Source organism: Scyliorhinus canicula, chromosome 7 (genome assembly GCF_902713615.1).
Source record: "Scyliorhinus canicula chromosome 7, sScyCan1.1, whole genome shotgun sequence".
NCBI classification, from domain to species: domain Eukaryota; kingdom Metazoa; phylum Chordata; class Chondrichthyes; order Carcharhiniformes; family Scyliorhinidae; genus Scyliorhinus; species Scyliorhinus canicula.
This window is the reverse complement of record NC_052152.1, coordinates 93938675-93952011: the sequence shown is the minus strand read 5'-3', so window position 1 is coordinate 93952011 and position 13337 is coordinate 93938675. Positions and strand designations below refer to the sequence as shown.

Genomic DNA, 13337 nt, shown 5'->3' with positions numbered 1-13337 from the left:
GACGCAAAATGTAGTCTTCAGGTGAAACGCGGTTAGATTACAGTGAGTAATTGGACGACAGTGCAATCCAACTATTCAGAATTCTATCCACATTTTAAAGTCATATTCTGGACGTTTTCACAACAGTTCGCCTGAATGGTTGCTGTTACTTCAACAAAAGACAGGCAGAAACCCCATTGCCATTCGCACTCTTTCCCCTTGGTTTCTGCGGCCATTAGCACCCAGTTTACCTGGGTTTCTGTGGCTATGACGCATCTTTCATTCTCACTCCACAGTATAAATATTTCCCACTTTCTCTGTCTGTTAGCTTTGACAAAGAGTCATCGGACTCGAAATGTTAGCTCTTTTCTCTCCCTACAGATGCTACTAGACCTGCTGAGATTTTCCAGTATTTTCTCTTTCGTTTCAGATTCCAGCATCCGCAGTAATTTGCTTTTAACCCCATTTACATGTTTATCTATCTCAGGGTTCAGAGGAGGAGGAGCAGTCTCTGGGTGAGTATACAGACCTAACGGTAACTTCCTGTTTTCCACTTTTTTTTTTCAAAAGTGACGTCAGAGGGAAGCTGTGATCTGATTGGTTGATAACCAATCTGCCCCAAATTTAAAACTCGTAAACTTAAATTAAACAAATTAATTAATTAGAGATGGCTGGTCAGGTGATGTGCTTAAGCTGCTTGATGTGGGAGCTGGCAGATCCCATTGCGAGCTGCAGCGACCACATCTGCAGTAAGTGTTGGCTGCTCGAAGAACTCCGGCTCAGAGTTGATGAGCTGGAGTCTGAGCTTCACACACTGAGGCACATCCGGGAGGGGGAGGCTTACCTGGACACTTTGTTTCAGGAAGCAGTCACACCTGTCAGAGTAAATAGTTTAAATCCTGCCAGTGGCCAGGGACAGCAGGGTGTGACTGCAAGTCAGGCAGGTAAAGGGAACCAGCAGTCAGGAACTCAGGAGCCTCAGCCCTTGACCCTGTCCAACAGGTACGAGGCACTTGCTCCCTGTGTGGATGGAGAACAGGGCTGCAGGAAGGATGAGTCAGCTGACCAAGGCACCATGGTTCAGCAGGCCATTCAAGGGGAGGAAGTAAATAGGCAAGTTGTAGTTGTAGGGGATTCTATTATCAGAGGGATAGATAGTATCCTTTGTGAGCAGGATCGAGGGTCCCGCATGGTATGTTGCCTGCCTGGTGCTAGGGTGCGGGACATCTCTGACCGGCTTGAAAGGATAGTGGAGAGGGAGGGGGAGGATCCAGTTGTTGTGGTCCATGTCGGTACCAACAACTTAGGCAAGTCTAGGAAAGAGGACCTGTTTAGAGATTATAAAGAGTTAGGATTCAAATTAAAAAACAGGTCCTCAAGGGTCATAATCTCCGGATTACTGCCCGAGCCACGTGCAAATTGGCATAGGGAGGCAAGAATAAGGGAAGTTAACACGTGGCTGAAAGAGTGGTGTGGGAAAGAGGGGTTCCTTTTCATGGGACACTGGCATCAGTTTTGGGACGGGGGGACCTATACCGTTGGGATGGTCTCCACCTGAACCGAGCTGGGACCAGTGTTCTGGCGAAAAGAGTAAATAGGGTGGTCAATAGGACTTTAAACTAGAGATTGGGGGGGAAGGGAAAGTCAGGGAACCAAGAGGTGAAGGAATCAGTGGGAAGCGTAGCTGCTTAGGATTACAAAAAAATCACGAAAAGACAAAGCTCAGGAGAGGTTACGATAGTCCCCATCTCACAAAATATGACACAGTGTATGGAAAGGCTCAGTAAACCAAGGTCCACCACACTAAGAAAACAAAAAGGGACCGTCAATAGGGAATTAAAGGTGCTATATTTAAATGCCCGCAGTGTACGGAACAAGGTAGATGAGCTTGTGGCCCAGATTGTGACTGGCAGGTATGATGTGGTAGGCATCACAGAGACGTGGTTGCAGGGGGTTCAGGACTGGCAGTTAAACATCCAGGGATTTACAACCTATCGAAAAGACAGAGAGGTGGGTAGAGGGGGCGGGGTTGCCTTGTTAATTAGAAATGAAATTAAATCAATAGCACTAAACGACATAGGGTCAGACGATGTGGAGTCTGTGTGGGTAGAGTTGAGGAACCACAAAGGTAAAAAAACCATAATGGGAGTTATGTACAGGCCTCCTGACAGTGGTCAGGACCAGGGGCACAAAATGCACCACGAAATAGAAAGGGCATGTCAGAAAGGCAAGGTCACAGTGATCATGGGGGACTTCAATATGCAGGTGGACTGGGTAAATAATGTTGCCAGTGGACCCAAAGAAAGGGAATTCATTGAATGTTTACAGGATGGCTTTTTGGAACAGCTTGTGATGGAGCCCACGAGGGAACAGGCTATTCTGGACTTAGTGTTATGTAATGAGCCAGAATTGATAAAAGACCTTAAAGTAAGGGAACACTTAGGAAGCAGTGATCATAATATGGTAGAATTCAGTCTGCAATTTGAAAGAAAGAAGGTAGAATCAGATGTAAAGGTTTTACAGTTAAATAAAGGTAATTACAGGCGCATGAGGGAGGAACTGACGAAAATCGACTGGAAGCAGAGCCTAGTGGGAAAGACAGTAGAACAGCAATGGCAGGAGTTTCTGGGAGTAATTGAGGACACAGTGCAGAGGTTCATCCCAAAGAAAAGAAAGGTTATCAGAGGGAGGATTAGGCAGCCATGGCTGACAAAGGAAGTCAGGGAATGCATCAAGGCAAAAGAGAGAGCCTATAATGTGGCAAAGAGTAGTGGGAAGTCAGAAGATTGGGAAGGCTACAAAAACAAACAGAGGATAACAAAGAGAGAAATAAGGAAGGAGAGGATCAAATATGAAGGTAGGCTAGCCAGTAACATTAGGAATGATAGTAAAAGTTTCTTTAAATACATTAAAAACAAACGGGAGGCAAAAGTAGACATTGGGCCGCTCCAAAATGACGCTGGTAATCTAGTGATGGGAGACAAGGAAATAGCTGAGGAACTTAATAAGTACTTTGCGTCAGTCTTCACAGTAGAAGACATGAGTAATATCCCAACAATTCAGGAAAGTCAGGGGGCAGAGTTGAATATGGTTGCCATCACAAAGGAGAAGGTGCTAGAGAAACTAAAAGGTCTGAAAATTGATAAATCTCCGGGCCCAGATGGGCTACATCCTAGAGTTCTAAAGGAGATAGCTGAAGAAATAGTGGAGGCGTTAGTTATGATCTTTCAAAAGTCACTGGAATCAGGGAAAGTCCCAGAGGATTGGAAAATCGCTGTTGTAACCCCCCTGTTCAAGAAGGGAACAAGAAAAAAGATGGAAAATTATAGGCCAATTAGCCTAACCTCGGTTGTTGGCAAAATTCTAGAATCCATCGTTAAGGATGAGATTTCTAAATTCTTGGAAGTGCAGGGTCGGATTAGGACAAGTCAGCATGGATTTAGTAAGGGGAGGTCGTGCCTGACAAACCTGTTAGAGTTCTTTGAAGAGATAACAAATAGGTTAGACCAAGGAGAGCCAATGGATGTTATCTATCTTGACTTCCAAAAGGCCTTTGACAAGGTGCCTCACGGGAGACTGCTGAGTAAAATAAGGGCCCATGGTATTCGAGGCAAGGTACTAACATGGATTGACGATTGGCTGTCAGACAGAAGGCAGAGAGTTGGGATAAAAGGTTCTTTTTCGGAATGGCAACCGGTGACAAGTGGTGTCCCGCAGGGTTCAGTGTTGGGGCCACAGCTGTTCTCTTTATATATTAACGATCTAGATGACGGGACTGGGGGCATTCTGGCCAAGTTTGCCGATGATACAAAGATAGGTGGAGGGGCAGGTAGTATTGAGGAGGTGGGGAGGCTGCAGAAAGATTTAGACAGTTTAGGAGAATGGTCCAAGAAGTGGCTGATGAAATTCAACGTGGGCAAGTGCGAGGTCTTGCACTTTGGAAAAAAGAATAGAGGCATGGACTATTTTCTAAACGGTGACAAAATTCATAATGCTAAAGTGCAAAGGGACTTGGGAGTCCTAGTCCAGGATTCTCTAAAGGTAAACTTGCAGGTTGAGTCCGTAATTAAAAAAGCAAATGTAATGTTGTCATTTATCTCAAGAGGCTTGGAATATAAAAGCAGGGATGTACTTCTGAGGCTTTATAAAGCACTAGTTAGGCCCCATTTAGAATACTGTGAGCAATTTTGGGCCCCATACCTCAGGAAGGACATACTGGCACTGGAGCGGGTCCAGCGGAGATTCACACGGATGATCCCAGGAATGGTAGGCCTAACATACGATGAACGTCTGAGGATCGTGGGATTATATTCATTGGAGTTTAGGAGGTTGAGGGGAGATCTAATAGAAACGTACAAGATAATGAATGGCTTGGATAGGATGGACGTAGGGAAGTTGTTTCCATTAGCAGGGGAGACTAGGACGCGGGGGCACAGCCTTAGAATAAAAGGGAGTCACTTTAGAACAGAGATGAGGAGAAATTTCTTCAGCCAGAGAGTGGTAGGTCTGTGGAATTCATTGCCACAGAGGGTGGTGGAGGCCGGGACATTGAGTGTCTTTAAGACAGAAATTGATAAATTCTTGATTTCTCGAGGAATTAAGGGCTATGGGGAGAGAGCGGGTAAATGGAGTTGAAATCAACCATGATTGAATGGTGGAGTGGACTCGATGGGCCGAATGGCCTTACTTCCACTCCTATGTCTTATGGTCTTATGGTCTAGGGTTCTGCCAATCTCCTGCCAAAGTTATAACAGCCAAATCAGAGAACCCAGGAGGACATTCCCAACAAGATATTCTGTCTGTATTGTTTATATTCCTGTTATAAATGAGTTTTTCTTCATGTAAACTTGTCTCCTGATGGTGATGATGCTGGAATACCTCCAGTGGGGGAAGCTGTAATTACTTTGGAATTTATCAATATAGGAATTTGTGAAGGCAAATTTGACAGAGGCCTGTGCTGAGCTTTCCACAATAGAAATATACAACTGAGAACCTTGTCACTGCTCACTCGACCTTCCACTCACAATGGGTTGATTTTAATGAGTAGAAAGTTGGAGGGGCGGAGCAGGGGAGCTGGAATTCAATAGATCTACCGTGACATTGCTCATGATAAGAAAGAAGATTTGTTGGCTTACAAGTCAGGGTGTTTGTGCTCAACAGTGAGTCCCTCTCTCTCTCTCTCTCTTTGACTTTTCCCATGTTACATGCCACAAAGTTGGTCGATCACCCTTTTCTTTTTAAAAAAAAATATTTTTATTAGGGTATTTGCAATTTTAATAATAATAATAACAGCGACAGAAACATGGTACACTAAACACCCATTTCCACCCCCATCACAATCTTCACACACCCCAACCATAAAACAATAGGCTGGCCCTTTCCCCCCCCCCCCCCCCCCCCCCCCCACCGCCTGCCCTTTGGAATTCTGCTTCTGCTGACATTTTAATTTTCCCCGAGAAAGTCGACAAATGGCTGCCACCTCCGGTGAACCCTACCATTGACCCTCTTAAGGCAAATTTTATTTTCTCGAGACTGAGAAACCCAGCCATGTCACTAACCCAGGTCTCTACACTCGGGGACTTCGAGTCCCTCCACATTAATAAGATCCGTCTCCGGGCTACCTGGGAGGCAAAGGCCAGGACGTTGGCCTCTTTCTCCCCCTGAACTCCCGGCTCTTCCGACACTCCAAAGATCACCACCTCTGGACTCGGCACCACCCGTGTTTTGAGTACCGTGGACATTGCATTAGCGAAACCCTGCCAAAACCCTCTATGCTTCGGGCATGCCCAAAACATGTGGACATGATTTGCTGGCCTTCCCGCACACCTCGCACACCTGTCCTCTACCCCGAAAAATGTGCTCATCCTAGCCACTGTCATGGGTGCCTGGTGGACTACATTAAATTGTATCAGGCTAAGCCTGGCGCATGGTGAGGATGTATTAACCCTGCCTAGGTCATCCGCCCACAGACCCACCTCTATTTCTCCTCCTAGCTCATCTTCCCACTTGCCCTTAAGCTCCTTCACCAGAGCTTCCTCTGATTCCAAAGGTTCCTGGTTGATATCAGATACCTTCCCCTCTCCCACCCATGTACAGGAGAGCACTCTGTCCTGTATCCCCCATATCCCCTGTATCCCCTGTGGCAGCAGCAGCGGGAAGGCCGGAACCTGCCTTCTCAAGAAGTCTCGTACCTGCAGATACCTAAACCCATTCCCTGCTGGCAATTCAAATTTATCCTCCAAGGCTTTCAGGCTGGGGAAGCTGCCATCCATAAATAGATCTACCATCCTTCTAATTCCTGCCCATTTCCATCTCCGGAACCCACCATTCAGCCTACCCAGTACAAACTGGTGATTATTATAAATCAAGGTCCAAACCGATGCTCCCTCCACTCTCTTATATCTCCTCCATGGCCCCCAGATTCTCAGAGCCGCCGCCATTACCAGACTTCTGGAGTATTGGGCCGGCGAGAACGGAAGAGGTGCCGTTATCAGTGCTCCCAAACTTGTGTCTTTACATGACGCCGCCTCCATTCGCACCCACACCCACCAACCCCTCCCCCACTACCCACTTCCTAATCATGGCTATATTAGCTGCCCAGTAGTATAATTACAAAAGTTTGGCAGTGTCAACCCACCCTCCCCCCCGACTGCGCTCCAGCAACACTTTCTTCACTCGCGGGGTTTTACCCGCCCACACGAAGTCCGAAATAACCTTATTCACCCGCTTGAAAAAGGCCCTTGGGAGGCACTGAAAGACAAACAGAAATCTGGGGAGAACCGTCATTTTCACGGTCTGTACCCTCCCCGCCAGTGATAGTGGGAGCATGTCCCATCTCTTAAAGTCCTCTTTCATTTGTTCTATAAGCCGGGATAGGTTTAACTTGTGCAGTATCTCCCATTCCTAAGCCACCTGGATTCCTGGATATTGAAAGCTCCTTCCTACCATTCTAAACGGCAGCTCTCCCAGTCTCTTCTCCTGCCCTCTCGCATGTATCGCGAAAATCTCGCTTTTCCCCCATGTTCAATTTATACCCCGAAAAATCACCAAATTCCCCTTGAATCCGCATAACTTCCCCCATCCCCTCCAACGGATCTGAATTTTTCAACAGCAGGACATCTGCGTAAAGTGAGACCCGGTGTGTCCCCCCCCCCCCCCCCCCCCCGCCGCCGCCAACATCCCCGAACCAGCCTTTTCCAGTTCCTAGAGGCTCTTAACGCCATGGTCAGTGGCTCTATGGCCAGAGCCAACAGTAGCGGGGAGAGGGGACACCCTTGTCCCGTCCCTCGGTGTAGTTTAAAATACCCCAACCTCAACCAGTTTGCACGCACACACGCTACTGGTGCCTGATAGAGCAACCGCACCCAGTCAATGAAGCCTTCACCAGACCCAAACCTTCCCAGCGCCTCCCATAGGTAATACGACTCCACCCGATTAAAAGCCTTCTTCGCATCCATCGCGACCAATACCTCCATCTCCCCTCCTTCTGAGGGCATCATAAGAACATTTAGAAGCCTTCGAACATTCGCCGTGAGTTGCCTGCCCTTTACAAATCCCGTCTGGTCTTCCCCTATCACCAGTGGGACATTTATCCTCTATCCTTGTGGCCAATATCTTAGCCAGCAGTTTGGCGTCCACATTCAGTAGAGAAATTGGCCTGTATCACCTGCATTTCTCCGGATCCTTCTCCCGCTTCAGGGTCAATGAAATCGAGGCCTGCGACATTGTTGGGGGGAGGACTCCCTCTCTCTTGTTTCATTAAATGTCCTCACCAGCAGTGGGCTCAATATCTCTGAAAACACCTTATAGAATTCCACCGGGTAGCCATCAGGCCCCAGGGCCTTGCCCGACTGCATGCCCTCCAGCCCTTCCATTATTTCCTCAATTTCAATTGGGGCTCCCAGCCCCTCCACCAGATCCTCATCCACCCTCGTGAATCTCAACAGACCCAAAAGCTGCCTCATCCCCTCCACTCTCGCCGGAGGTTCCGACTCATAATTTGCTGTAAAAATCCTTAAACACCTCATTCACCCCCGCTGGGTCCAGGACCGTGATCCCACCTCTACCCTTTGCTCTTCCTATCTCCCTGGCTGCCTCCTTTTTTCTGAGCTGGTGCGCTAACATTTTGCTTGCCTTTTCCCATACTCATAGATCGTCCCTCTTGCCTTCCTCAGCTGTTCAACCGCCTTCCCTGTAGTCAACAGCCCCAACTCCACCTGTAACCTCCGCCGCTCCCTCAGTATCCACCACCCCCCGGTATTAGAGCCCTGCTCAGAACAAAAAAGTCAATCTGAGAGTATACCTTGTGGACATGAGAGAAAACAGAAAACTCCTTCGCCCTTGGCCGTGCAAACCTCCATGGGTCTACTCCGCCCATCTGTTCCATAAACCCCTTCAATTCCTTTGCCGCAGCTGGCACCCTCCCTGTCCTGGATTTTGACTGGTCCAATTCTGGATCAATGACTGTGTTAAAATCTCCCCCCACGATCAAGTTATGTGACTCTCAGTCTGGGATCTTACCGAACACCCGCCTCATTAATTCCACATCATCCCAATTCGGAGCATATACATTCATGAGTACCACCCGCACCCCCTCCAGCTTCCCACTCACCATTATGTACCTGCCCCACGTGTCTGACACGATTCTCCCTGCCTCGAATGCCACCCATTTATTAATCAAAATCGCTACCCCCCTGATCTTTGAGTCCAGCCTTGAGTAGAATATTTGGCCAACCCGCTCCTTTCTCAATCTAGTCTGGTCTGTAACCTTTAGGTATGTCTCTTGTAACATTGCTACATCCGCCTTCAGCCTCCTCAAATGTGCAAACACGCGAGCCCTCTTGACCGGCCCATTCAGCCCTCTAACGTTCCATGTAATCAGCCTAGTCAGGGGACTTCCCACCGCACCCCCCCCTGCCGACTAGCCATCACCCTTTTTAGGCCAGTCTCCAGGTTGCACCCCGGCCTCCTCAGGCCCGGCCTTGAGCATCCACCTTTCCCAACCTCCCATTTGTCCCCTAGTAATAGTTCCTCCCCTGTCAGCAAAGCAGCTGCCCCCCTCCCCCCTGGTAACAGCATCAGAAACCCAATCCCCCACATCAAGCTCAAGCTTATCACCTCCCCCCCACTACTGTATTGTGCTTCCGTGAGTCAGCTGACCTAGCTGACCTGATAGCTCCCACCCACGGCACCAAACAGACTGCCCCCCCATTGTTCTCTCACCTCTCCCCCCACTTGAACATACATATTCAAAGCATCACATTCAGTGTCTTTAGTTCACATCCAGTCTTTTTTCCCTGATGAAAGTCAATGCATTGTCTGGTGTTTCGAAGTAAAATTCTCGGTCCTCATATGTGACCCACAGACGCGCTGGGTACAACATCCCGAACTTCACCCCCTTCTTAAAGAGGGCCGATTTTGTCCGATTAAACCCAGCTCATCTCTTGGCCAAATCCGCGCCCAGGTCTTGATAAATGCACAGCTCACAATTCTCCCACCTGCTGCTCTGTTCTTTCTTGGCCCACCGCAGAACGTGTTCCTTGTCCAGGAACCGGTGCATACATACCACCATCGCCCTCGGCGGCTCGTTCGCTCGGGGCTTCTTCGCGAGGGCTCTGTGCGCTCTATCCACTTCCAGGAGCTGAAGGAACACCTCAGCCCCCATCAACTTCTCCAGCATGTTCGTCACATAGGCCCTCGCATCCAATCCCTCACTGCCCTCAAGGAGGCCGACGATTCTCAGGTTCTACCTCCTGGACCTGTTCTCCAAGTCCTCCAGCTTCTCCTGCATTCTTTTCTGGCGGTCATTCATCATCTCCACCTTGGTCTCCAGCATGGTTATGTATTCCTCGGGCTCGGGCACCTTTTTCTCCACCTCCTGGATCACACGTCCGTGGATTTCTTGATTCTGCACCACCTGATCAATCAAAGTCTTAATCGGGTCCAGCTTGTCCTTCTTAAGTTTGGCGAAGCAATCTTCAAAAAACTTCATCAGCTGCTCCGTCGACCACTGTGCCCTGCTTCTCCGCTATGCTTTCCCACGTTGCCAGCTCTGCTCGCGTCTTCTTTGTAGAACTTTGTCTTCTCACACGGCCACGTCTGGTCCAATTCTCCATACACTGGAGGGGGATTTCTCCTCACCGTCTCACTCTCCAATGATTCATCCAATAGAATCCGGAAACAAACGGAAGAAAAAGGTCCAAATGTCCGTCACAGGCAAGAGCTATCAAATGTATGATCTACTCCTCCATGGCCACCACCGGAAAACAATCACCCTTTTTCTATTCACTTTGATCACCATATATTCCATCTGGCGGGTGGTTTTACAGTTGGATGCTCTTCCTGCCAAAAACACTCCCCATTTATCCAGGCTAGGGATCAGCATCGATACACACTGGTTTACCCGTGCCTGGCCGTTCCATGGCAACACGTTCTGGAGCGGGACTTGAACCTGGAGTAGTCTGGCTCAGTGGCAATGGTGCTACTGCCTGAACCACAAGACCCTTCTCAACAAGTTACAGTGATTGAATAAGTCAAATTTAATTCTTATTTGTTGTAATATGACTTTAAGGGATAGGAGCATGGCATCACTAGAAAGAAAGTGTGTCATACTATTCAGTTTTAAATTCACTTTTGCTTTTAAGCTAGTTACAGACAGCTATGCTGCTGATATGTCTTCAAGCTTTATATTTTTATATTGCTGTTTTCCTATGCCTAGTCTTTATAAATTAACCCACAGTGTGTTTACCCAATCCCTTATGAGTGCTTGGTACCTTTATATCATATAAAAACAGAACATTATTGAAATGCATTAGACCATAAGATATAGGAGAAGAATTAGGCCATTCCGCCCATTGAGTCTGCTCTGCCATTTGATCATGGTTGATACGGTTCCTCATCCCCACTCTCTGCCTTCCCATAACCTCTGATCCCCTTATTAATGAAGAAACCCCCGAAATAATCAAGAACACAAGATTTGTGCTTGAGGCTTCTGAGACTATTACTAGTACTTTGAAGATACGTCTCCCTATCCCAATGCCTCTGGTCCTCTTTCTGTCTCTTACACATGGTAATTAAAGTTTTCATAATTGAAATTGTTTGTCTTTTTATTGGAAAATGCAAGTTAAAGGAACAATAATACTGTGCGGGTGTGTCTCTTTATATCTTAACTCTTAGCAATTACAATAGTTACATTTTCTCATTGTCAACACAAAGAAGGTGAGCATCAGGTCAGACAATTAGAAACCGCTTAGGTTAATTGATGGTTAGAAAATCATTGGGCAAAGGAACAGTTTAGGAGTATCAACCTTGGCATCATAATAGCACTCTCGGCTCTAAATCAGAGCACTGTAGGTTCGAGTCTGAATCCAGATCTGTTTTCTTGGCTGACACTCCAGTACACTTCTGCAAAAGAAGCACACTGACAAAAATTAGATGAGATTTTAAACCAAGCTCCCACCTGCCTCCCCAGGTAAATGTTAAAGATCCTAAGGTACTTTAACTATTCCAAGAAGAGCTTTGGACGTCAACTGAGGCCCAGGTCAACATTTATCTTCAACAAGTATTTTTGGTCTACTATCTCATTACCTTTTTACGAGATCTTGCTGTGCATACATTGGTAGGCCAATTCCAGCATTGCAGCAGTGACTACACTTTGCAAGGACTTTGTATAAAACACTCTGGGACATTCCACAGTTGTGAAAGAGGCTCGATAAATGCAAGTTCTTTCTTAATTACAACTCAAATATTACAACTTAATAGATTTATTTTAAAATTTGGTGATATAACCATTTGATTACATTACCCGAGTTGCTGTTGACAGTACTTAATAGCAGCCCGTCTCCATGGTATTAACCTTAAATAACAAAACTTATGACAGAAGCTGTCGTGACTCAAAGTGCCAATTCTGCACCATTAATTTGAAGCTGACCCACACACATCTTAAATCTGGGGAAGGTGAAATGACAGATAGAGCTGTCAGATATGGGCAATTTTACAGCTTCATTGCAACCAATTACAGTGAAGTTCTGACCTTTGCGATTTCATCTCCATACTTTTCAATCAGGTCATTCCTACTTAAAAATGCTGGGATTATGTTGGAATAATCAGCACAAAAAAGGCCCAAGGATCAAAGTGACAAGTCATGTGAAAGCTGATATACTCGGTCTCCCATTTTGTCCAAACAATGGATTTAGTTTGTACAAAATATACCGACCAACTAAATCCATTAGCCATCGCTTCACTTTCAATTAACAATCAGCTCACATTATTTCCCTGTCCCCTCCCTAACCTCTTATACCAAGAAGGTTTTCATTGGCAATCACGAGTGGGCATATTTGCTTCCAGATTTTACATAGGAAGAAACGAGGAGCTGTTTAAAGAACTCTAGTATGGACTTCACTCCTGGCACAAATGCACATATTGGGGAATGCATAATGGGAACAGGAATAGACCATTCAGCCCCTCCAGCCTGTTCCGCCACCCAATTAAATCATAGTTAATTTGAATTCTATTTATCCACATTTTTATGCTATTGCTTAACAAGTCTGCCAAACGCAGTTTAGAATTGTTCAATCAACCTAGCCTCCATAGATTTGTGTGGGGAAGAGCGTTCCAGATTTCCAATGCACTTTGTGTGAAGAAATTCTCCCAGCATCGTCCCTAAACAGCGTAGCTCTAATTTTATTGATAGATTCCTCATCCCCACTCTCTAAGCGAAGCTCTAAGGGTTATTTTCCCTTCTCCTGGATGCCCCTACCAGGGTAAATAATTTCTCTCTAACGACCCTATCAAATCCTCTAATCATCTTAAACTCCGAAATTAGATCACACCCCCACTCCCGAATGTATGGAATAAATATGGTACACCCTGTCCTTAGCATCCATGAGGTGACTGCTGATGGTGCTGCGTAGCTGTGCGCGTGTACACAGCACAGTGGAGACTCTCACCCTCCAACAAACAAACTTGAGTAGCCATCTTCCAGCTGGTATGCAGAATGATGAGTGACCTCAATGTAAGAGGTTGGAGGTACATCTGGCACGAAGGCATCAGCTCCAGGCATAACTCTTTGTTTATCCCACAACGTCCTGTCTGCAAGCATGTGAGATTTCCCATGACCTAGCAGCGCATTGCGTCTGACACAGTCTCCATGGAGACGCCTGCGTCATTTATGACAGTTAGCGATTTGTCTGATGGATGAATTTTTATGTAAATAATTGTTCCTTCATTTTTTGTTTTGTACAGCATGTCATTGGTAAACTTTTGCAAGCGATGCATTTACTGTGAATTAAGACAACAACCTCAACCTTTCAATATTCCCAAGATCAAGCTACTCCCTCTAGAGACCCTATTAAGGTTGT

At 46.6% G+C, this 13337-nt stretch overlaps 1 long non-coding RNA gene across 1 annotated transcript; it reads right to left on the bottom strand.

Annotated features, from left to right (window-relative positions):
• Window positions 1-11063: 11063 nt before the first annotated feature.
• LOC119968627 lies at window positions 11064-13118 on the bottom strand. The gene is made up of 2 exons (XR_005461156.1): window positions 12927-13118; window positions 11064-11382 (listed from the first exon to the last, which is right to left on the bottom strand). It is a non-coding gene; the product is annotated as an uncharacterized LOC119968627 (long non-coding RNA).
• Between the last annotated feature and the right edge of the window lie 219 nt (window positions 13119-13337).